Below are 23899 nucleotides of genomic sequence, written 5' to 3'. Positions count from 1 at the left end.
TTGCTCAAGCCAGAGCTTGTTTATTTCTGAGCTGCGCATGGGCTAAGCTTGTAGCTACGGTCTCCCTAGTGGATCCACAGCAGCGCCAGAGTACCATCTACTGATGTGAAAGTGTATTACCTTGATGTAAAGACTATAAAGAATAGTTCCATTATTAACAAAAAATAGGGGGGGGGGGGGGGGGGGGGGTGTCTGTTTTCAATAAAAACGAAACATATAGCATTTCCAACCTACTACATCTGCACTAGCTAGCTACCTCTATTTTTCATTTTGTACAATTTTTCTTCCTATTTTCAAGCTGAAATATTTCCCCTTTTGTTGCTATCAGTTGTTCCTGAATTCCAAAGAGCGCTTGTATTTTTCCATTTCACAAGATTACACAGTGCCTATCTAACCACAATGTAACGTTTCGAGCAAGGAGCTTTGCATTACAATGTAATGTTTCGAGCAAGGAGCCACATTATACTACATTGTGGCGTTAACAAATTTAGACTGTGGGAACATATATCAGTGTTGCGAACTTTTTCCTTCCAATGACAAAGTGTTACGCCCTTGTCTAGGTTAGGGCTTAGACTACATGCCTACTTACAACAGTCTCATTAGGTTTCTCATCAACAGTGCAACCATCCTCCACTGTGCCAGCTTCACCATCATCGCAGCCCCAGCATTCCACAGAGAGAGAATTGCCAGGTATGGATATTGTGCAATACACGCTCATTTCATCACATGAGAAGTGTAGTGTAGGCTACAGCAAACTGTAAGTAGTAGGCTAGGCTATGCTTTGCACAATCCTAATTATGATTAGAAATATTCTGCAGTCCAGAGGCAAGAGATTGGGAAAGATGGGACAGCGTGGATGATTATCGACTCTGGCGTAGGGAGACAGCAGTCCCAGAATGTGCTGATGAAGTCCACTGGCCCTACAGCACACGCAAGGCAAAACATTGAAGACAAACTGAGTGCGTTCTTGTGTCTGTGTGATGGGGTTATGCCTCAGCACATCCGAGAACGCACAGTGGCCGAAGCACGCACGGAAAATGAAGATAAAGCCTCCCGGGATGTTTCAGTGGCTAAATTGAAGGCCTTTATCGCACTTCTCTATGTAAGGGGAGCATACTGTGGCAAGAACATTGACATATGAGAGTTTCTGGTCCGAGCAATGGGGGAACGCATTCTTCATCTCGACCACATCAAGGAACCGATTTCGAGAGACAATGCGCTTCGTACACTTTGACCGGAAAGAGAGCAGGCGGTGCCGTCTGACTACAGACAAGTTCGCATTGATGTTGGTGTGGGAGAGATTTGTGCGCAACAGCATCACATGCTACAAACCGGGCCCAGACATCACGGTGGATGAACAGCTGTTCCCGGCGAAAGCACGGTGCCGCTTCACTCAATACATGCCAAACAAGCCCGATAAATTTGGTGTCAAGTTTGGCTGTCAGCAGATGTTGAGACCAAATACATGGTGAATGAGTTCCCATATCTGGGGAAGGATGACAGCAGACCTGCCACGCAACGCCTGGGAGAGAACGTGGTGCTCAAGCTAGTGGAGCCCTATATGGGAAAGGGGAGGAACATCACCACAGACAATTTTTTTACCTCTCCCCCACTCGCCAACAAACTCCTTTCCAAGAGCACCAGCCTGGTGGGCACCATCAACTGTAACAAGCGGGACCTGCCGCTGTCTGTGCAGGGGAGAGCAGAGCTGTTCAGCACCAAGGAGTGAGAGGGCCACACTGACTGTGTACCAGTGCAAGCCAAGGAGAAATGTGAGCATCCTCAGCACTCAGCATCAACATGTGGCCATCGCAACCGACACCAAGAAGAAGCCTGAAACGGTCACCTACTATAACAGCACGAAAGTCGGGGTGGAGGTACTTGATAAAATGGCACAGAAGAACTGTGAAAGGCAGCACGCGCAGATGGCCCGTTGCTGTATTTTATAACATCCTCGATCTGGCTGCCATCAATGCCTGTGTCCTGTACAGGAGCTGCACCAAAGACAACATCCACAGAAGGGACTTTATACTTCAGCTGGCACAGGAGCTGGTGGCGAGTTCATGGCATCAAAACAGGCACCGCACATGGACGTGCCCATTTACATTGCACAGTCGGAGGAGCGGAAGAGAATGACGTGTATGGTGAAAGTGCAGTGAAAACAGAACAAAACTTTCACCAAGTGTCTGAAATTACAGAAAGCAGTATGTGGAAAGTGTACCGTCATGGTTTTGAGTGTTTGTGCTAACTGTGAATAGACCAATGATTTAGTTCGTAAAAGGCAAATTCATATTTTTCGTTCAGTTTGCCTAAGGTGCCTATTTCACTGAGGTTATTTCTATGTATTTCTATTCCATGTTTATTAATAAATGTAAAACTTTGTTGAATGGATTAGCTATTAATAATAACAACTAATAATTATTTATTTATTTTCGTGCATGACTTTGTTCCGCTTGTTTTATTGTTTTAGTATATTGTATTGTAGGCTATTTAGCCTAATTTGCCTGATGCCTATGTTTTGCCCCTGTTCGGCCATTTCATTCAGTTTGCTAGCCTATGTGAACGTTGTATAGATAGTGTTGATTTATTGTTGCGATCGATGGTGTTTATGAATAAAGACAACTTTGTTGAATGGATTAACTCTTTGTGATATTTCTTAGTGATTTTCGTTTATTCACACGCGACTTTGTTCATGTGCACGTTTTAATGCTTGATTATGCAATCCGGCCTTCGCTGCACTTAAATATAGCCTAAAACAATAGGACTAAAACACAACAGATGATTAAGCATATATAGTTATTTCATGATTTTAGACATCCCCTTGCGAAACAAATGTGTTATTACAGTGATAGAATACATTTTTTAGCAATATCAATGCAAAATAGATGTGCAGGTAAAGTTTACCTGTTGGCGGTTTTAGGTATACAACAAATCCTGGCAGTTCTAATTTAATTCAATCAAACCATTCAGATTAATCTAGCATGATATCTTAATAGGCCTCTCTTGTTTTAATTTCAGTGGAGGCAACAGCGATACAGTGAAGAAAAAAGCCAACAGGGCTTGCTCATGAACTGGTTAACCTTGGAATTCTTTTCCTTGGTGGTGTTTTCCTTGATAGTGTGAGCTGAAGTTTGTCAAGGGGATGAAAAGCAACACAGATTTGGTCTGTTTTCTGTTGGGCCTGTAAGTAGCTTATGTTACCTGTGGTGTGAAGCTAGCAATAACAAGGACTGGACTTTCACAAGGTAATTTTCAAAATAGAAGTCCCAACGATAAAACCACTGTTATGTTGAACTTCCATCCATTCATCTATTATCTATACCCGCTTATCCTGAGCAGGGTCGCGGCATGCTATCCCAGCATGCATTGGGCGAGCGGCAGGAATAATGTGAGGTAAAAGATGTGGGAGAGATGGAAAAATGAAGAAGAGAAGATGGCAGCCATACCATATAGGCTGTTCTGCATTTGAAATAGAATAGCAGGAAGCACATGTCTGTGTGAGGAAGACAGTTATACTGTATGAGTTAACGAGGCAGATTTACTTTTGTGTTTCAACTTTAGTACTGGCTCTTGGCCGCTCAATTGCTTGTGTTTGACACACATCCTGCTTGTGGTGGAGAGAGCCAGAGTGGAAGGAGTCTGGTGGAGTTTGGAAAAGTTTGTAATAGGATTGTATTGTGCATCCAAGTGTCTTTTGATATTAGTGCAAGTCTTTAAACCACATATTATAAGTAAGGTAAGACAGTTTTGTAGTTGTGTTTGTTTTGCTATGCGTGTGTTGGTCTGTAATAGCAAATTTCTTGACCTTATTGTTTTACATTGTTAAAACATAGTTTTTTGAGACTAAATAAACAAACTGAACAGGTACTGCAGAGTAGTGTGCCACTAACCCATAACACAAAGTAACTATATCTATGTTATTTCACAAAGTCGGGCTCTGCAGACGTACAGAATTCAGATTTGGTTGTCCTAAATGAACCTTACCAAACCAGAGCTTTCTCTGCGGCTGCTCCCTCTCTGTGTGCTCTTCCAATGAACATCAGGGAATCAGAGTGTTGAATGTTTTTAAAATCCCTACTGAAGACCCACCTCTTCAGCATGAGCTAACTTTAGCTTCACTATTTCCTCAGTTTGTACATTTGTTGTTTGTGTTTATGCTTTATTTTGTACTCGTTTTGTTTCTGTATTACTGTCCTATGTATCTTTTCTGCCTTCTGTATTTATGTGCATACTGTTTTTTACCCTTTTAACTTTGTTAAGCGACCTTGGGCTTGTAACAACGCATTATTTAATAACTCGACAAAATGTAATAAATTTTCACTTCATTATGTAATAACACCTGCATTTTGTAATAATCTTCCGTATGTTGTAATACACAGCTTGAACGCAATATGTAATAAATTTCCCCCAAGATCAGCTTTTTATCATATTTATCTTACAAATACAGCCAAACTCAGGGACTTCATGTCAAAAGCCGACCTGGAAAAACTCATTGACGCTTTTATTTCTACCAGGGTTGACTACCTCAATGGTCTTTTGACAGGGCTATAACACTCAGTGTCATGCAGTTTTTGTGTCTCTATGAACCCTCAAGTACAGTTTCTATTAAGCTAAGGAATACAGTGACACTTGATGTAGTTTTGACCAATGAAAGATAATCTACTGAACTAATAGTATCTTTTTAAAATGAATTTTGAGTCAGTATGATTCATGCCTTGATAAGCGCCTCTCTCGCCCATCTTCACCAAAACACATCCCACTGGCGAGCAGATTTAACATATTGGACTTGCAGGATTTCCCCTCTTTGGCTAGCCAGACCCAATGTTCATTTCCTTCCACTCCTGGGGCTAATCTGTCTGTAGCCAGGCTATCTCCATTGTCCACAGTTCATCGCTCCGATCTGTCAAAAGGCACCCGGCCCCTAGCCCAGCGTTGCCCACCGCCCTTGGCCCATCGCTCCGAGCCGCTAGCCCGTCCTCCTGATCACAAAGCTAGGGCTACGGATAGCTCCCAGGGTCCATCCCCATCGTGGGAACCTAGGTCGCAATCCTCGCCTGCTCCAACGCTCATTATCGGTGACTCTATTACCAGGGACATTAAGTCGAAGTCGGCAATGACTCTCTGTTATCCAGGCGCTAAAGTCGCTGATTTGTTGTTTGAACTCCCCGGCTTGCTGACACAGAATTCCACGATTAAAAAAGTCGTCGTACACGTTGGCACAAATGATAACCCCCGGCAACAATCCGAACTAATTCAACAGTATTTTATGGATATTTTTAATTTTATAAAGAGCAGTGGGAAAAATATTTTTATATCCAGTCCCATCCCCACAGTGGGTCGCGGGATTGGGCGTTTTAGTAGACTTCTTAGCCTCAACTCTTGGCTGCAGATGCAGTGTGAGGCACAAAACCTCGGTTTTATTGATAATTTTAACCTTTTCTGGGAGCGTACTGCCTTTTTTAAACGAAATGGTCTGCACCTGAACCGAATGGGTTTCACGTAAGCTCTCCGCTAACATTTTCCACTGCATCCTCACTAGTCCACGTGCATGACTGTTTACCACATTCCACTTCACTTCCCGTTCCGGTTCAAGCCACTCTCTTGTGCTGCCACCCCCCGATGCTGTCTCTCAACATGAGAGCTCTCCTCGCTTGTCATCTACAGTTTTTAATGCACTTACACATTTAAACACAACATATAGTACGGATACTGCAGATGGTGATAGTATTACTGTCATCACACCACGTATTGCACGTCTGCCTCGTCAGAAATACAGACCGAATGGTGTCACTACAAATAGTCTTGTACAAATCAATATTCAACTGAGACTTTGTCTACCCCTACCATTATTAGTACAGCGGACTTAAAATCACCATAAGACTTTCAATTACATCATGGTTTAAGACGATTGCACTTAAATATTAGGACCTAAATTGGATTTTGTTAATGTGTTGATTAATGAAGCCTTCCTCCATCTTTGTCCTGACAGAATCTTGGCTTACGGGGAAAGTTTCTAACTCAGATGTAGCTATTGATGGATACAAGCTATTTAGAATGGATAGGAAATCTAAATGTCTGTACGTGAACTTGCAGTTTCCTCAGTGACTAAGAAATTTGAATATATTGTGTAGGACATCTGCCTGGGGGGTGATGAGCACTTAACTGTCATTGGTATTTACCGTCCCCCTTCCGCAACAATTATGGCCTTGGAGGAAACAGGCTAACTGCTATCAACTTATGCCTCTTCAGAGTTAATTGTTTTAGGTGACCTAAACTTGGATTGGTTATGTGGGAACTCCTCTTGGCTTAAAGAACTGTGCCTAGAGTTAAATTTATCTCAGCTTATTTCTTATCCCACGAGACCAAATACAAAAAATCAGTCTAAATCCACCTTAATTGACCTTATATTAACCAACAGACCACTTAAATACCCATCCAGTGGAGTTTTCGCACAAGATATTACTGATCAGTGCCCAACTGCATGGGTCAGAACTGTCAAAGGCCACAAATATAAAGTATGGGTTATCAGGAAATGAAATGTTAAAGATTTTGTAGAACAGGGTTTTTTACATGATTTGCATCATGCAGATCTAGAGACAATCTGCACAATTCCTGATTCTGATTTAGCTTTTGATCAGTTTTCTCACGTTTTTATATTTTTTACTGAATAACATGCCCCTTATAAGTATTTTAGAATAAAAAATTGTTCCAACCCCTGGTTTTCTACAGAGCTTACCGAAGCTCTTCATGTTAGAGATAAAGCCTGGTCAAAAGCCAGATACACTGATAGTCCGACAGATTGGTTGCACTTCAGGCAATTGCGGAATAGGTGTATTAGCATGATCAGAAAAGCTAAATCTGATCACTACTTGTCCTCTCTGGCAAGTTCCCATGGAGATGCAGCCAGCTTTTGGAAAATCATGTAATCACTAAAAACCAAGCCCACCTCCTCTCTCCCTTCTCAGATTGACAGAGAAAATGATTTAATTTTAAACAAAACAGATATGTGCGATGCTTTTAACCATCACTTCACATCCTCTGGCCATTTATTTGATAGGCTGTCTGCTGATACGGTTCCAATAATCCACACTCCTAGCCTGGTAACTGAGAACTCATACAACTGTTATCACTCTGGTAACAGTTTCTCGTTTAGACCCGTAAGTTACAGTTTTTAATGCCTTACACATTTAAATACAAAGAAGTCAAAGGTTGAGGATGATCTAGATCCTTGCCTCCTGCGTCTTAGTGCTCATATAATTGCCACTCCGCTCACTCACATATTCAATCTAACATTTATCTCTGGTAAAATCCGACTGTATGGAAAGCTGCACAGGTTGTTCCCCTATATAAATGTGGTAACTCCAGTGATTTAAATAACTATCGTCCAATATCAAAACTATGCTGCTTAGTCAAAATCCTTGAATCCTTGGTTAATTCTCAGTTACGGGCCTTCCTGGAGGCATGTAACATTCTACAACCACAATAATCAGGGTTTAGTACCATTACAGCAACAACACTTGTAGTGAACAATATTATGAAGTATCTTGATAACCATCAACATTATGTCGCACTTTTCATTGATTTATCAAAAGCATTTGGTATGGTTGATCATAATATTTTAATAAACAAGCTATCCTCCATAGGATTGGATGAGCTCGCAGTTCATTGGTTATTATTATCTCTCAGGGAGAACTCAAGCTGTTGTTGCTGATGACTTTAAATCCAGCTCTCTTGAAATTAGTAAATGTGTCCCACAGGAGTCTATTCTGGGTCCATTCATATTTACAGTATATGTGAATAATATGGTACCCTCGTCTCCACATTGTGATGCACATTATTATGCAGATGATACAATCTTGTATGCTGCTGGCTTAATCTGGCCACTGCAAATTTACAGTCTGCTTTTGATGCCTTTCAAATATCCCTCATTAACCACAAACTTATTTTAAATCTCGACAAAACAAAATGTATTTTATTTTCAAGGTCTCGCGTGAGCAATACTCCTAATATTGGTATTCATACACTTCCGGGTTCCCAAATTGAAATTGTAGAATCTTATGAATATTTCAGGCATCTGGTTAGATTGTAGACTTCTTTTCACACCCACGTGAAACACCTGTCTAAATAATTGAAAGTAAGGATTGGATTCTTGTACAGAAACAAATCTTGCTTTTCTACTGTCAGTCAGAAGACCATTGTACAATCAACAATTATGTCTGTGCTTGACTATGCTGACGTTTTGTACATGCATGCCTCTCCTTCTACTTTGAAGCCCCTCGATGCTGTATTTCATAGTGTTCTGCGTTTTATTACTGGAGATAAATTTCTCACTCATCATTATATTTTATATGAAAAAGTGGGTCGGCCCTCTTTAACTAAGAGAGGGGAATGCCATTGTATTTTATTTATCTATAAGGCCCTGCTTACGAAGCTTCCCTTTTATCTCTGCTCCTTGATTGCATTTAAACACAGCAGATATGGCACTAGGTCACAAGATTATTTAGTTTTAGATGTACCACAGGTAAAAACTGAACTAGGCAAAACCGGTTTTAAATACGATGCCCCATACAAATGGAATAAATTACATTAATTACATTACCTTAAATCTGGAATGTCTCGTTCCGTTGGAGGATTTTAAAATATTGACCTCTGATATGTTGGATGTTGCTTGTGATTGTTTCCTTTGATTGGTATGTTTGTTTGCAGCTTGACTCCTGTACCTATGATATGATCTGTACTTGTCCAATGTTTTTTTATTTTTTTATGCACTTGTCTGTTGAATGTGTTTTATATGTGTTTTTACATGTACATGCAGGTCTCTTGAAAAAGAGATCTCGATCTCAATGAGACTACCTGTTTAAATAAAGGAAATATATATGCTAGAATGCATTAAATAAACGTTGTTATAATGTTATAACGATTTTTATGAATGAAGACATCCATTTTGGTTGGTTATTACATAAGGCTGTTTATTACAAAATGCGGGTGTTATTACATAATGTGTACAGGGCTCTGGATAGGCTCCATATAAATAAAATTCTCTGTAAATAAAACTCCTCCTGAACCATGCAAAAACCAGATGGGGAAGTTGTTATTCTGCTGTAGAGTACCATTCAAAGTATGTCTGTTTTTATCCCAGCATTGTGGAAATTGAGATGGATATCACACCAAACAACACTGTGTTGACAGAGCTCAAGGAATTAGGGATAAGGGTTTGGAAACAGCTCTTGTTAATAGCCAGACCCAGTGAAATTGGCACGATCCGGTGATATGAAAGTTGGGAATCAGTGAAATCAATTTTTCACAACTCCGCACATTTCATGTTTCATACATTTCCTGTGTCAAGTCAATTAGGGTATCTACTTTCTTTCCATAAGAGATCATTTCAAAATATTTGCTTAAGACAGATTTATGTCAGATTTTTAAAATATTTTATGTACTATATCAGTGGGTAAAAAGTTTACATACACTTTTTTGGTAGTATTTGGTGGCATTGCCTTTTAATTACTTAACTTGGATCAAATGTTTGGGGTAGCCTTCCACAAGCTTCTCACAATACTTTGCTGGAATGTTTGCCCAATCCTCCTGACAGAGCTGCTGTAACTCAGCCGGGTTTGTGGGCCTCCTTGCTTGGACACACTTTTTCAGTTCAGTCCACAAATTGTCTATGGGATTCAGGTCAGGGCTTTGTGATGGCCACTCCAATACTTTCACTTTGTTGTCTTTAAGCCATTTTGTTACAACTTTGGAGGTATGCTTAGGATCATTGTCCTGCTTGAAGACCCACTTGCGACAAAGTTTTAACTTTCTTGCTGATGTCTTCAGGTGTTGCTTCAGTATATCTAGATCTCATAAAAAAACACGTTTTCAATGTAAAAAAAATGCCAAGTTACTGAAAAGTATTGATATCAAAATGACGGCAAGTTACGGTACTACAAACAATATAGGCTAAGGGCCAAGTGACTTGAAAGAATTGAGGAAATATTGGGTAGCATTGCTTTGAAATACATCTCATGTAATTTCGGTGAGGCAAGATAGCCTATATTGTTTGTAGTACCGTAACTTGGCATCATTTTGATATCAATGCTTTTGAGTAACTTGGCATTTTTGTACGTTGAAAACGTGTTTTTTTATGAGATATCATTTCTTTTTTCAAAGCGTTTTATTATGAGAGTGAGAAATGTGAAGTGACCCTGTAAGAAACGGTTGTGGATTATGGCTATTCTTGTGTGAATTTGTAGAGTCTGATGAGCGTGTACTGTTTAGCAGTTTCGGTTTGCTATATATGTAAAACAGTGGCTGTGACAAAGGGTGTGGTGGCATGAGTGTAAACGCAACATAAACGCAGGTGAAATATGGCCAGTGTATGTACTCACGGATTAGACGGCCATCAAACAAGCCTTGATTGAGAAAAGAATGAGCAAGCCCGTAGAATTAGAGCTGCCTAGGTCGCAACTTGTGTACCCTGCTGTCCTGCTTCGTTGTCTGTTATTTCGTGGAGATGCACTTTTAGTGTTTGTAAGGTTTATAAGGCATTTTGATAGGCTTATCTGCAGGTGGGAATCCTGTTCGCTGTTTTGCTAAGCTAGAACCGGAAAACTTGATAGTGGAGAATAGGAGCAGACGCATATGTCCCAGCAGGCTTTGCATATGAGAAAATAACAACAGGGTGAGAGAAATTAGGACGAAATGATGAAATTGCGTAATTGAAACAATATGTTTTTAGCAGAATGGGCATGTAGGTGAAGGTTGACATGATCACAGACTATAGTGCAGAGTAAATAAAGTGACCATGAGCGAGCTTAGCTTCCTTATGGAATGGTATATATAATCTCAAAAAAACACGTTTTCAACGTACAAAAATGCCAAGTTACTCACACATACAAGACATACACCGTCAATAACTCATTCATTCAGACTGCCAAAATCCAGGCCTGCCATTAAAAGTATTGATATCAAAATGACGCCAAGTTACAGTACTACAAACAATATAGGCTATCTTGCCTCACCGAAATTGAATAACATGTATTCCAAAGCAATCCTACCCAATATTTCCTCAATTCTTTCAAGTCACTTGGCCCTGTGTGTATATAAGCGTGCAGTACATGGACAGGCCAAACATATGTGTGGATGGCTTTCTCACAATCAAGCTTGATTGAATAGGCATCTATATGTCCAATTTGTATTGGTATGTATGTATTTTGGTGCCCAGCCTTTCTGTTGCGTGAATGATTGTATGTTTCTTGGTATAAATGTCTGTTCGTAAATGTGAATGTAACATGCTGCGAGGGAAATATCCCCATGGGGATAAAGAAGTTCTCTATGTATGTATGTAGGCTACAATATGTATTTTACATGTATTTATTGTACATTGCAAATATACAATCACTTGTACATTTACTCAATTTCAGTTCAGAAGCAAGTATAAACATATGTTTTCTGGAGAAATATGCTTCCTGTTGTGACTGACCAGCAGTTTTCTTCATTACATTTTTACATTACAGGCATTTAGCAGACGCTCTTATCCAGAGCGACTTAGCGACATAGCATTTCTTTTACATAGCATTTTACATTGTATCCATTTATACAACTGGATATATACTGAAGCAATTTCGGTTAAGTACTTTGCTCAAGGGTACAACGGCAGTGTCCTACCCGGGAATCAAACCTGCGACCTTTCGGTTACAAGCCCAGTTCTTTACACACTGTGCTACACTCCGTCCCCTCCGTCCGTACATGAATTTCAATGTGTTCCATGAGGCAATACGAAATATTTGACACTTTCATCTGACACAAAGTTTGCATGACATTGTAATATGGTAAGATTACAAAACACAGGGCCAAATGACTTGAAAGAATTGAGGAAATATTGGGTAGGATTGCTTTGGAATACATGTTATTAAATTTCGGTGAGGCAAGATAGCCTATATTGTTTGTAGTACCGTAACTTGGCATCATTTTGATATCAGTACTTTTAATGGCAGGCCTGGATTTTGGCAGTCTGAATGAATGAGTTATTGACGGTGTATGTCTTGTATGTGTGAGTAACTTGGCATTTTTGTACGTTGAAAACGTGTTTTTTATGAGATATCATTTTTTTTGCAAAGCGTTTTATTACGAGAGTGAGAAATGCGAAGTGACCCTGTAAGAAACGGTTGTGGATTATGGCTATCCTTGTGTGAATTTGTACAGTCTGATGAGCGTGTACGTTTAGCAGTTTCGGTTTGCTATATATGTAAAACAGTGGCTGTGACAATTGGTGCGGTGGCGTAATTGTAAAAACGCATCCGAAAAGGTGAAATATGGCCAGTGTATGTAGGCTACTCACGGATTTGACGGGCATCCAACGAGCCTTGATTGACAAAAGAATCAGTAAGCCTGTAGAATTAGAGCTGCCTAGGTCACAACTTGTGTACCCTTCTGTCCTGCTCCATTGTCTGTTATTTCGTGAAAATGCACTTTTAGTGTTTGTAAGGTTTATAAGGCATTTTGATAGGCTCATCTGCAGGTAGGAATCCTCTTTGCTGTTTTGTTAAGCTAGAACCGGAAAAGTTGATAGTGGAGAATAGGAGCAGACGCATATGTCCCAGCAGGCTTTGCATATGAGAAAATAACAACAGTGTGAGATAAATTAGGCGAAATGATTAAATTGCGTAGTTGAAACAATATGTTTTTAGCAGAATGGGCATGTAGGTGAAGGTTGACATGATCACAGATTATAGTGTGAAGTAAATGAAGTGACCATGAGCGAGCTTAGTTTCCTTATCAAACGGTATATATAACAGTCTGTATTAAATGTTGGTTGTTGAAGTGGAGGGTTAAATAACGTGTGCAATCCATTGCACTAATGTGTTTTTCTCATGTTCAGTGCTAGTAGTTATATTTATGAGTGAATCATGATTTTAAATGTAATGTTTTAATGCGGAGTTGCAGAACGTACATACATAGTAATTGTTTGTATGTGGCTAGATAGAGAACAGGGCGAGGTAACATGAATGTAAAAACGTGGCGTTTGCTGATGAGAAGGTTTTGTAGGCTACGGTAGCCAAGTGAAGAAATATAGTTAGTAGAAATGGCACAGTGGTGAACTGGTGTAACTTGTTAATAACAGGAATACATTTGCCGTCATGAAATGCATATGGGTGGCCGTGAGTGAGTTTTGGTAAAGCAAATATAAGCGTAAGAAAACGTTAGTGTAAAAGAGGAAATGATCTGACTGAGGGCGAGGTGGGATTCAAGCCTTAAAACGGAGGTTTACCAGTCTGTGACTTCGTTAGTGCAGCACCATGCCATAGCTATGCAATGCGTGAAATATCATTAGCAAACCTGCCGGTGGTTTTAAAGAAGAACACAGGCCAGTAAGCACAGAAGAGCTCTCATCGAATCCATATGGCTTTGCAATATTGTAGCCGGTTAATAACTGAACGTACAGACGGTACGTCATAATGCATATGGCTTAGCAATATTGTAGCCGGTTAATAACTGAACGGTGAACGGCGGGTAGATATGGTGCGAAAGCAATAATTGATAAGTAGTAGACAATTATTAGTGAGGGTCGAAGCAGGTTAAAGGAGTAACATGGTGATTGAACGTGACACTTCCCAGTTGTTTTTAGGCAACAACAAAACAAATGTGCATAATTTGTTTTATTATTCAGTCATTTCAATGTACTTGAAAACGTATTTTTCTAAGCATAAATTTCCCACTATAAAAGTTCACCCGAACCGTCTGGGCGTGGTAATGAGAACTGTCAGTTAGCTATGATTAACAGACCATGCCCCGTTACCATAGCTACCCCCATGATAAGCGCTATTTTTGGGAGACTTTTCACAAGCTAGCTAGCTTAGTAGTATATGAAGTATCGATAGATAGCTAAGATAAGGATGTTGACTTAGCAAAAATTACAATTGGATATATCTAGCTAGCCAAGTTAAGAGAAAAGCACAACTATAACGTCCTCATAAAAGCAAACTAGCTAGCTAACGTTATCGATAACATTGCCTTATGAAAGCGAACTACCTAGTTAGCTAACGTTAGCTAGCTAGCTAGCTAAATGAATATAACCAGAAATAATCTAATAGTCCTTAAAGGGCACTCTAATTTAAGTGAACCTAACGTTAGTGAAATATTTGCATTGTCTTGCCCGTAAGCCAGCGGCGCAAACTATGGGTCTCGAGTTATCCATGGGTTTCCGGGGCGTGAAAAGGGGAGTGGTTACTGTGTTCATGACGCACCAAGTTGAGAACTTTCTCAACCGGTTGAAAATAGGACGATAAATTTAAAACGCATATTTCTCCAAAAATACAGAACGGACATATTTAATACTTTACTCATTGTGTTTCTTCAATGCCTCTTGTGGAAATAGCACATAAAACCGAGAAAGTGTGAAAGTCACCATGGTACTCCTTTAAAGAAAGGTGTTCCTAGCTGGGCTTGAATCTAGGACCCCGTGTTCCCAAGACTGTAACCTTGCCCACTAGGCCACAGGCGGACTAGCTATTTAACCTGGGAATGTTTCAGAGTAAAAAGGTATAGGTATTTTGCGTGTGTATGCGCGTTTTTGATTGGGTCGTGTAGGTGAAGATTTGGCTGGTGTCAGTGAAATGTCCAATGGGGAGACATGTTGTTAGTGGGATAGGCGGCAGGAAAAATAAGAATGAGAAGAAGAAGAAAGAGAAGAAGAAGGAGAAAACACAAAATCCCCTTAGTTTGGGGCTTTATTGTGTGGACATGTGAAGTTATTTATGAAATCTGTCTGTTGAAATGGGGTCATAATGTACAGAATTTAATGTTTTTAAGGGCTGAGTGTCTGTGGCTGTTGTAGTTATTTCTGTGGCGAACCCAGAAAAGTGCCAAACTCTCGGTGCTGTATAGGTATGGGGCATGCCCCCGCCAAGGCGTAACTTGGCAGAATGGCATACCTGCCATCCCAATCCTCCTTCCTCATGATGCCATCTATTTTCTGAAGTGCACCAGTCCCTTTTCCAGCAAAACACCCCAACAAAATGATGCTGCCACCTGCATGCTTCACAGTTGAGATGGTGTTCTACAGATTAAAATCCTCACCCTCCATATGTAGCACTGATCATTATGGCCAAACAGTTCAATTTTTGTTTAATCTGACCAGAGAACACTCTTCCAAAAGGCTTTGTCCTCGTGATCACCTGCAAACTTCATTCTGGATTTTTTATGTCGGTCTTGGAGTAGGGGCTTCTTCCTTGCACGATAGCCTTTCAGGCCATGGTGGATGTAAGATTCTCTTAATGGTGGATGTAGATACTGGTACCAGATGCCTCCTTCACCAGTTCCTTTGTTGTTGTCTTGGGGTTCAGTTGAACCTTTCGGACCAAAGTTTGTTTAGCCCTGGGAGTTAATTTGTGCCTCCTTAAATGATGCAGTGTCTGTGTGGTCCCAACATTTTTATATTTTCATACAATTGTTTGTACAGATGCTTGTGGTACCTTCAGTACTTTAATGTAGGCACAGTACAACACTTTGTTAATCATTTGTGTGTGGACTATAAAGCTAAACCTTAGCATTATAAATGTTGAAAAAAATATAACTTTAAAGGATGCACAGTAAAACATTCATAAAGCATATATGAATAATTTTTAAAGAGATCCCTCATTATTTAGGATGCTGAAAATTGTTTCACTTTTAAGGATGTACAGTATAATAATAAAGCATCTAAATCACCTGAATTATTTTGAAACCAATACCACAAACTTGTGAATGTTAATTAATTAATGTTAAAGGATATACAGCAGAGCACTACATGATGCATCTATTTATGTATCATAAGGCAATACTTTAGCTTTAGGAATACTGAAGCTGGTGTTGGAAATACATTGGAATATTACATAATGCATCTATGAATGATTTATAAAGCAATATCTCAGCTTAAGGACAATGAAACTGAAAAGGCTGTCACTTTACAGGATTCATGACTCTGCACAGTACAACAATATACTACTGATAGTAATAGCTAATGCTTCATGAATGAAAGTACAGCATATGTTATATCTCTGGTATTTGGGTGGAAAGTAATATGATTTTGAACAAAAGCATAAGTAGTGCAGAGTCTGGGACATCACAGAGTCCACTAGAAGGATCGAAGGTTCATGTGAGCTAAAGGTGAGAGTCATTAACATTACAAAGGCCACGTTTTTGACTACCTTAAACCACCAACCCTGGCTCAAGTGGTGTCAGGCTCATCCAGCAGTACAGCATCGGTTTCAGAACCCACAGTGATCTAATTTCATTAAGATGAAAGAAACATTATGTTGCAAAACTATTTTCTTGAAATAAAGGCGATGGATGCATCAATTTGAACATTTTTATTGCTGATTTGTCTGTTTTGTTATATAGGTAAGGGAAAATGTGCCAAGACATATTACAGGCACATTAAGAAAATAATTAAAATCTGTAAAACAAAAAACAGAGAAAATAGTTAAAGAAATACAAAGTGCAATATTTATAAGAAGTCATTTCTTCAGTCATTACAAATTCTGCTCGCTTCTCCCTTGCCTTGCTCCCGCTACCTCGCTTGAGCTTTTACATACAGTATGTCGCGGCGTAGCACAGTGGGTAAGGAACTGGGCTTGTAACCGAAAGGTCGCAGGTTCGATTCCCGGGTAAGGACACTGCCGTTGTATCCTTGAGCAAGGTACTTAACCGAAATTGCTTCAGTATATATCCAGCTGTATAAATGGATACAATGTAAAAATGCTATGTAAAAGCTGTGTAAGTCGCTCTGGATAAGAGCGTCTGCTAAATGCCTGTAATGTAATGTAATGTAATGTACCTGTCAGTTTCCTCTTACTCATCAGTTGGAACAAATGGAACACACAGCTGTTGTTGTTTGTGTGAGCAGGGACTGCACACAAATCGATTGCATGTCACACAGCTGACTAGCCTTATTCTGTCTGCATTTGCCGACCTAGCAGTGCTTTTTTTCCCAGGAGTGATGGGTGTGTGAACAGATGCTGCAACCATGGCTGCTTTGGTGGCTTCCGCTTCTGCCTTCGACTTCATGTTATTTTCATGCAGATTGCATGCCAGGTCCATGATGAAGTCATTCATCAGTAATTTCAGTGCTTACTCTGGTCCCATTTGCTTGCGTTATTTTGGCATCCTGTAGTCAATTCAGAGTACTCTATCCGAAGCCGCCATTTCAGTGAAAAAACTGAAAGTATGTCAGAGGCGTATTCTCCACGTAGAATACATAAACCCATCACTTCTGTGACTACAATGCCTGCAATTATTCATACCCACGCTGTAGTCAATAATCAACGTAAATCATCTTCATCAAATGATTTCAGTTAATTTTGTGATTATATTTGCTAAATTAGTTTCGATGGCGCTTGACCCAGTAATTTCTATCAAAGCGTCGGTCATTCAGTAGCCTAATAGTGTGCCGGAGGAGAGATCAACCCATTCACACATCAGCAAGTTACCTATTGTCTGGCAGGGGGGTTTTGTAAAGAAAATGGCACAAAATGCCTGTATCTATTTAATGAGTCAATTATTTTTTTTATTCTAACAACGCAGTTATTTTATGTCCAGCTATTTAGGAAAAGTTGTGGAAGGAGGAGGGAATTGCATTTGTGGTGTTGGAGTAATTTGCATTTTGAATTCCAAACATCCGATGCCGTCGACTCTGGCCTTTTCTAGTGTTAAAGGTTATCACTAAGTACCATTAACTATTGTGCACAGCTGTGTGGCACACTTTTAATATGGCTAATTTGAATTGTTTCATGACATCATGTCACATGATGCTTCAAGTTGCATGAGTTTCGTCACAGTTAGCTTATCATTCTATATAAGCATGTTCTATATCACCCTTTATAATATTTGGCCTTTTGCCCGGTGACATTGTTGATTATGGCAAATTTGTCATATGTTGCATAAGAAGTTTTCATATCATTCTTTATGAAGCATGACATTTGCTTTTGTATGATTTGATGATATGTTATATAAAGCATTTATGAGACTATTTGATTTGGGCTGGACAGTTGTACTACGGTTAAAATTTAAATTTGGGATTAGAATTTAGGACCAGGAGATTATGGTTCATGGTAAGGAGCATGACTTAGGCCTACGATTAGCATTGTGGGATAGGGTTAGGGGGTGGCAGAAGCTCAGGAGGTAGTGTGGCTTTTGTCAATCAGACAGTTTGGGCGAAAAGTGTTGAAATGTCCTTGAGAAAAACACAACCCATAATTGCTCCTGACAAGCTGTCTGGCACCTTACATGGCTACCTTTTACCTTTCATTGGTGCGTGAGTGTATGTGTGAATGGGTGAATGTGAGGCATTAATTGTAAATTACTTTGTAATGTACTTTGTTTTTCTATAGTGAAAAAAGCACTATATAACTACAGTCCACATACCATCCATAGGTTTGGAGTGAAAGTTATGATTGGGGATAGGGTTTTGTGATTAGGATTAGGTTGCTTGTCTTTGGACATCCTAATTTACACTGTTATGTAACACAAAAATCATTTCCACTTCTGTTGCAAACTGTTGTCAATTTTTTAATTAAATGTTTAAGTGCCAATCCTTAATTTGTTCATAATAAAAATATGTTATCACACTGGCATTTTTGGAGCAAAATTTGCATTCTGGAATTGCTCTGGAATTACTTCCCATTAGTACCATTGGGTGCCACAGTCCCATCAAGCATTATTGTGATGAGACACGCACAGGAACTTGCATGATGAATGTGGAAGAGAAAGCACCTAAAATCCAAAGAAGAAGAGGAGGATGACTGCAGAAGAGAAGAGCCAGTGTTGGAGAGTGTGATAAACACATGTATATTACACAAATCAAGTGCCAGCTAACCTCCTACTTTTCTTAGTTTTACTGAGCCGTAGATAAAATATAGTGAAAGTGAGCATCTACAGTACCTACATAGGTATGGCATAGTTACGCCTTGGCGGGTCGGCATGCCCCATACCTAAAAAGCGCTGAGAGTTTGACATTAGGTAACATTACCGGTCATATAGAAACTGACACAAAATAATGACATCATGGCAGGTATATTGATTTTATTTAAGTCGAAACGATTCACATTCACCTCTGTGCCTGTACTGGTAACTACTTTTAAACTGCTGTAGCTACCCTGCACTGCCACATTTACATAGCAGCCATACCACCACGCACTCTGCTCCTGCCGACTAGCTGAAGCTAAGTAAGTGTGAGCTTGGTTAGTACTTGGATGGGAGACCACCAGGGAATACTGAGTTGCTGCTGGAAGTGGTTTTGGTGGGCCAGCAGGGGGCAATCTTCCCTCTGGTCAAATAAACCCCAATGCCGCAGTGACGGGGACACTGCTGTAGGAGATGCTGTCTTTTGGATGAAACCTTAAACCGAGGTCCTGACTCACTGTGGTCATTAAAGATCCCATGACACTATGCGCAAAGAGTAGGGGGTTCCTCGGTGTCCTGGCTAAAATCCCAGATGTGACTCTCACAAAAACTTGCCACCTAATTATCCCCTGATGTAATTGGCTGAAAAAAATGTTCTCTTCCTCCAGTGGAGCAGCTCAGTGCCCAACAATAGAGGATTGTGGTTGTACTGGGCAGCTCCCAGGTGTGAATTTGTATGAGTGTGAAGCAGGGCGCTGCTGCAAAAGAGCATCTGTGCTCAGCAAACCTACCTTGGATAAATAAAGGTTAAATAAACAAGAACGAAAACGTCCAGACCCACGGCGCAACTTGAACTCCGACCGTGATAGCCAGGGCAATATTTTCACTGGAGACTTGATACCACCTTATAAATATTTCTATAAGTTCAGTATTCAAATAGCACATTTTTAGTACACTTAATTTATACTTATTGCCACTTGACAATACTCTGAAATGTGACTTGCAATACACTTAGAGTGTGTTAATAACACAAATTTAATATGCTCATGTTTACCACTCAGAAGTGTACATATATATACATTATATGCTATAGGTTGGTCCAATTTAACATACTTTGGTGTACTTAAAATTGTGATATAGCACATATTTAATGTATTTATTACAACTTAAATACAAATTAAGGTGGGTCAAAAGAGCACACTCAAGTATGCTTGATGTACATGTATACAATATACTAAATTAAGTATACTTCAGCATGATATTTTTTCACAAGGGACCTGCGGAATGGCACAACATTTTTAAGCACAGCTTTATCACCTAACATTTCCTACCTAACCCCAACATGTTCGCGTTGCGCCGACTAAACGAAGTGCCACCGGCGCATGCATCCCGTTTCGCCTACTCCTACTAAAAGAAGCACCACCTGCCCATGCGTCCTACTAAATGTCCCTCAAAGGTTGTCCGTTAGTGAGTGAGTGAATGAGTGAGTGACCACAATTTGCCATACATAGCCCACGGTGCCAGTTACTGCACGCCATGGGAAAAATAAATAAAAATTTCTAAATGAATGTAAGCTAGCCATATAAATCCTCTACTGGCATACAAACAATTAGTAGGTCTATCATGTACAATATAGCCCATTAAAAACAGTTCTATTTCAAAATATGGCATACACATTTCTTTATTATTTTTTAAATGTCATTTCCTCATTTTGGGGCATCCAAGCCTAGTTTTTGTTTCCTTTTGCTGTTTTTCCCCAAAGTGTCTTAGCAACCGTGTCTCTGTACAAACCGCTATGCACATAAATTCGATTAAATTTTATGTTTATAACAGGCAAAAAAATAACAGGAGGGCCATGATAGCCTACCACCAAATTATGTAAGCTATGTTACTTAGTTTGCAACAATATTTAGTGGCGTGGAAGAGGGCAGCTGCTGACAGGAAATTTGATATCTTTAGTGTATCATCAGATTTTAATTACCCACCTTCAGGCAGCTATGTTTCTGAGACAAAGTGAGCAAAATTCATATTCATATAAAAGGCCATATGAATCCATACATATGTATGTGTAAGCATGTGTGTGTGTATACATCAAGTGTTTGTAATGTATATTTGAATGAGTATGCATGAATGTTCGTCTGTGTACACAATTGTAAGATCAGCGATAAGCAAGAAGTAGGTACTGTAAGTCAGCATGCAATTTAGATTATGAGCACATAGTTCAAGAAAGTGAGATAAACCCAGTGTGCCATTTAAGTTTAGTCACAGTGCTTAGAAAAAAAAGTTAAATTTTCACTAACCTGCAGAAACTCAGAGCCTGAAATCCACAATCAGAGCCAAAGGTTCCTCTGTTCTGTTGTCCATATCCCAGCAGACCTGTCTGTTATGCTAGCTGTCTGGGGATTAAATACTCAGCACTTAACTGTCATTTTCTGTTTTTGCAAGCTTTATTTTGAAAATACATACCAAATATGGTCATGTTTACCTGCATTGGATGCGGGGTGACTCATTTCTGGGAATAGCCATACTTCCTGGTATTATTGCTTTCAAAGTGTGCCAGGGCTCAGTTTGCAGGATGAATTCAGGGCAATAGAGGACCACGCCTACTGGTGAGTGTGGCCAGAAGTATTATTCCATTTCTTTTTTTGGCACCTAAATATCTATTTTATTTTTCCAAATTTATAAAAAGCATAATAACATAATAAAGCAATGTAACACATCTGTCAGGGTTAACACATCATCGTCACAACCTACAGATATTCTTGAAATAATCTTGTTCTACAGTCACATTTCCATTTCTATTGTTGGTGTCTCCCCTTTGTGTGTTGTGATTTAAAAGCAATACATTCTCCCACCTATCTTCAAATTCAAATTTTTGTATTCTTAAAACATATGTGAGTTTCTCAATCAAAAAGCTTTCCTCCATATTATCAAACCACTGTTCCTGAGTAGGATGCTCAGTTTTTTACCATTTCCTTGTTATTGCTTCCTTGCTAACAGCAAGTAATACCTTAAGATATGTATCCGCATCCCCAAGCACTTTTAAATTACCACAGCACTGCAGATGTCCTGAGTAATTTGTTGACAGAGTAAAATCGGCCTATTTACAACAGGCAAAATATCACATAAGTAAGGGCTATGACTGCCACCCACACACTTATGCAGATCACGGTTCTTTATTTTCAATGATAATTCATGACATGGAAGTGGGTAGCTACTGACTTGAAATTGAATGGATCATACAGTTTTGTGCATCTTCTGATTCATATTATCTGCTTAACCTTCTCCCCCTGTAGGTGCCTGGGTGATAAGTTGCTGTGTCATTGTGATAAAACTGTGAAATTCATAATTGAAAGGGTCATAGTGACCCCTGTGAGCGTGCGTGTATACAGCAACTGTGTTTGCGTGTGTGTGTGTGTGTGTGTGTGTGTGTGTGTGTGTACGTGCATGCATGGTCAAACTACAAAATGACCACAGGAACTAGATAAATGAGCAAGCAAAATAGATTGGGATGGCAGGTATGCCATCCTGCCAATTTATATGCATTGCTGTTATCAACTACTCATAACAGAGTACAAATGAAATTATATCTGAAGAAAAACGTTTTCAACATACAAAAATGCCAAGTTACTCATACGCACAAAGCATTGTCAATAAGTCATTCACACTTGAAAAATCTAGGCCTGCCACTAAAAGTACTGATATCAAAATTAGTGACCTAATGACGTGGCTCTCTAACCCGTGGAAAAGCAAACCGGTTCTTAGAAGGTTCGCAAGTTGAACCAACTGTGAACCGGCACTAGCACCAGCCCAGAACCAGAACTAGGTTCGCGTTGGTGGAAAAGAGGTATTTGTGGGTTGGTAAGCAGAGGATGGATTGAGCTGAATTTCTTCAGCAGTTAGGAAAATAGCCTTGGCCTTCTCCTTAACACAGATCCCTGTGGCAATTGAGTGTAGGCCTTACCACTCAGTCTGCTGCTTTCCTGCTGTGTCTGGCCTCATGCACCACTGCTGCTGGGAGGAGCTCTCTGCACTGCTACTGCACCGCTAGGATGAGTGCTGCCGGAGCTCCTCCCAGCAGAAGCCTTATCACCTGTGAGGCCTAGGCCTAGTCCTCAAATTTACCTACAGCAGGGAGCTACAGTACTGGTGAGACCTGATTTTATTCACTGTCGCCGGATATACCTGAAACTTTGGGCCACAATACCCTGCATTGTGGCCTAGAGCCATTATCTGTTGGACTTCTGCTTGGACATGTATGTTTTCTTCTGTTTGTTGTTTCTAGTCCTTTAAGTCTTTTAAATCTTACTCCTTATTTATTTACTCATTTTACGTGTAAGTTTCATTTATTTTTTTTATTTTTAATGTAAGTGTATTGTTGTTATTATTATTATTATTCCATTTTTATTTTTATGAATGGTTCGCTTACAACTATTTTTAATCTTATTTATTCTTTGATTTTATCTTTCACTTTGTTTTTATAAGTATGTTTCGTTTACTGCTATTATGACTCCCCACACCTCGCTGGCTGATCAGCAAGGTCATGAAAAAGTCATGAAATGCGAGCTCTGTGACATGTTCTTAATTGTTTCTGAAGAGGATTTTACGGACATTGCTTTTAAATGTGCCAAGTGTATTAAAATCATGGATTTACAGGACAAAGTCATTGAACTCATGAAACAAATAAAAACACTCATTGACCGAACGGCACTTTTAATGGAACACTCCAGATTACAAGACAATTTTAACTCCACTATCTTAATTGGTGCTGCTGGGCTTGGCCCCCTCCACTCTGACCTATTTGCCACCACTCTTCCAGCCCAGGAACCTCCCAGTGTCGTCACCTCCACCCACAGAAAACCTCCTCCTCCTAGTAGCAGCCCACCTCACCCTGGCCTCCCCACCAACTCCACGCTTCAGCCATCTGCCTGGCAGCAGATAGACAGGTGCTCAGGAAGACCACTTCACCTCTCAAACCGTTTCAGTGCACTAGACCAGGATGAAGCCCTGTCAACCCAGCCTCCTTCCCATT

General features: G+C 39.9%; 1 protein-coding gene across 1 annotated transcript in view; it reads right to left on the bottom strand.

The window, feature by feature from the left end:
- The window catches only part of LOC135259664 (interferon-induced very large GTPase 1-like), a 31116-nt gene extending 9684 nt beyond the window's left edge, over positions 1-21432 (bottom strand). Inside the window, exon 1 of the mRNA XM_064344264.1 lies at positions 21168-21432. The gene's annotated coding sequence lies outside the window, so the exon portion shown is untranslated. The remainder of the gene's footprint in view (positions 1-21167) is intronic.
- Between the last annotated feature and the right edge of the window lie 2467 nt (positions 21433-23899).

The sequence above is a fragment of the Anguilla rostrata genome, chromosome 7 (genome assembly GCF_018555375.3).
Source record: "Anguilla rostrata isolate EN2019 chromosome 7, ASM1855537v3, whole genome shotgun sequence".
Taxonomy (NCBI): domain Eukaryota; kingdom Metazoa; phylum Chordata; class Actinopteri; order Anguilliformes; family Anguillidae; genus Anguilla; species Anguilla rostrata.
This window is presented reverse-complemented; position numbering and strand designations above follow the sequence as displayed.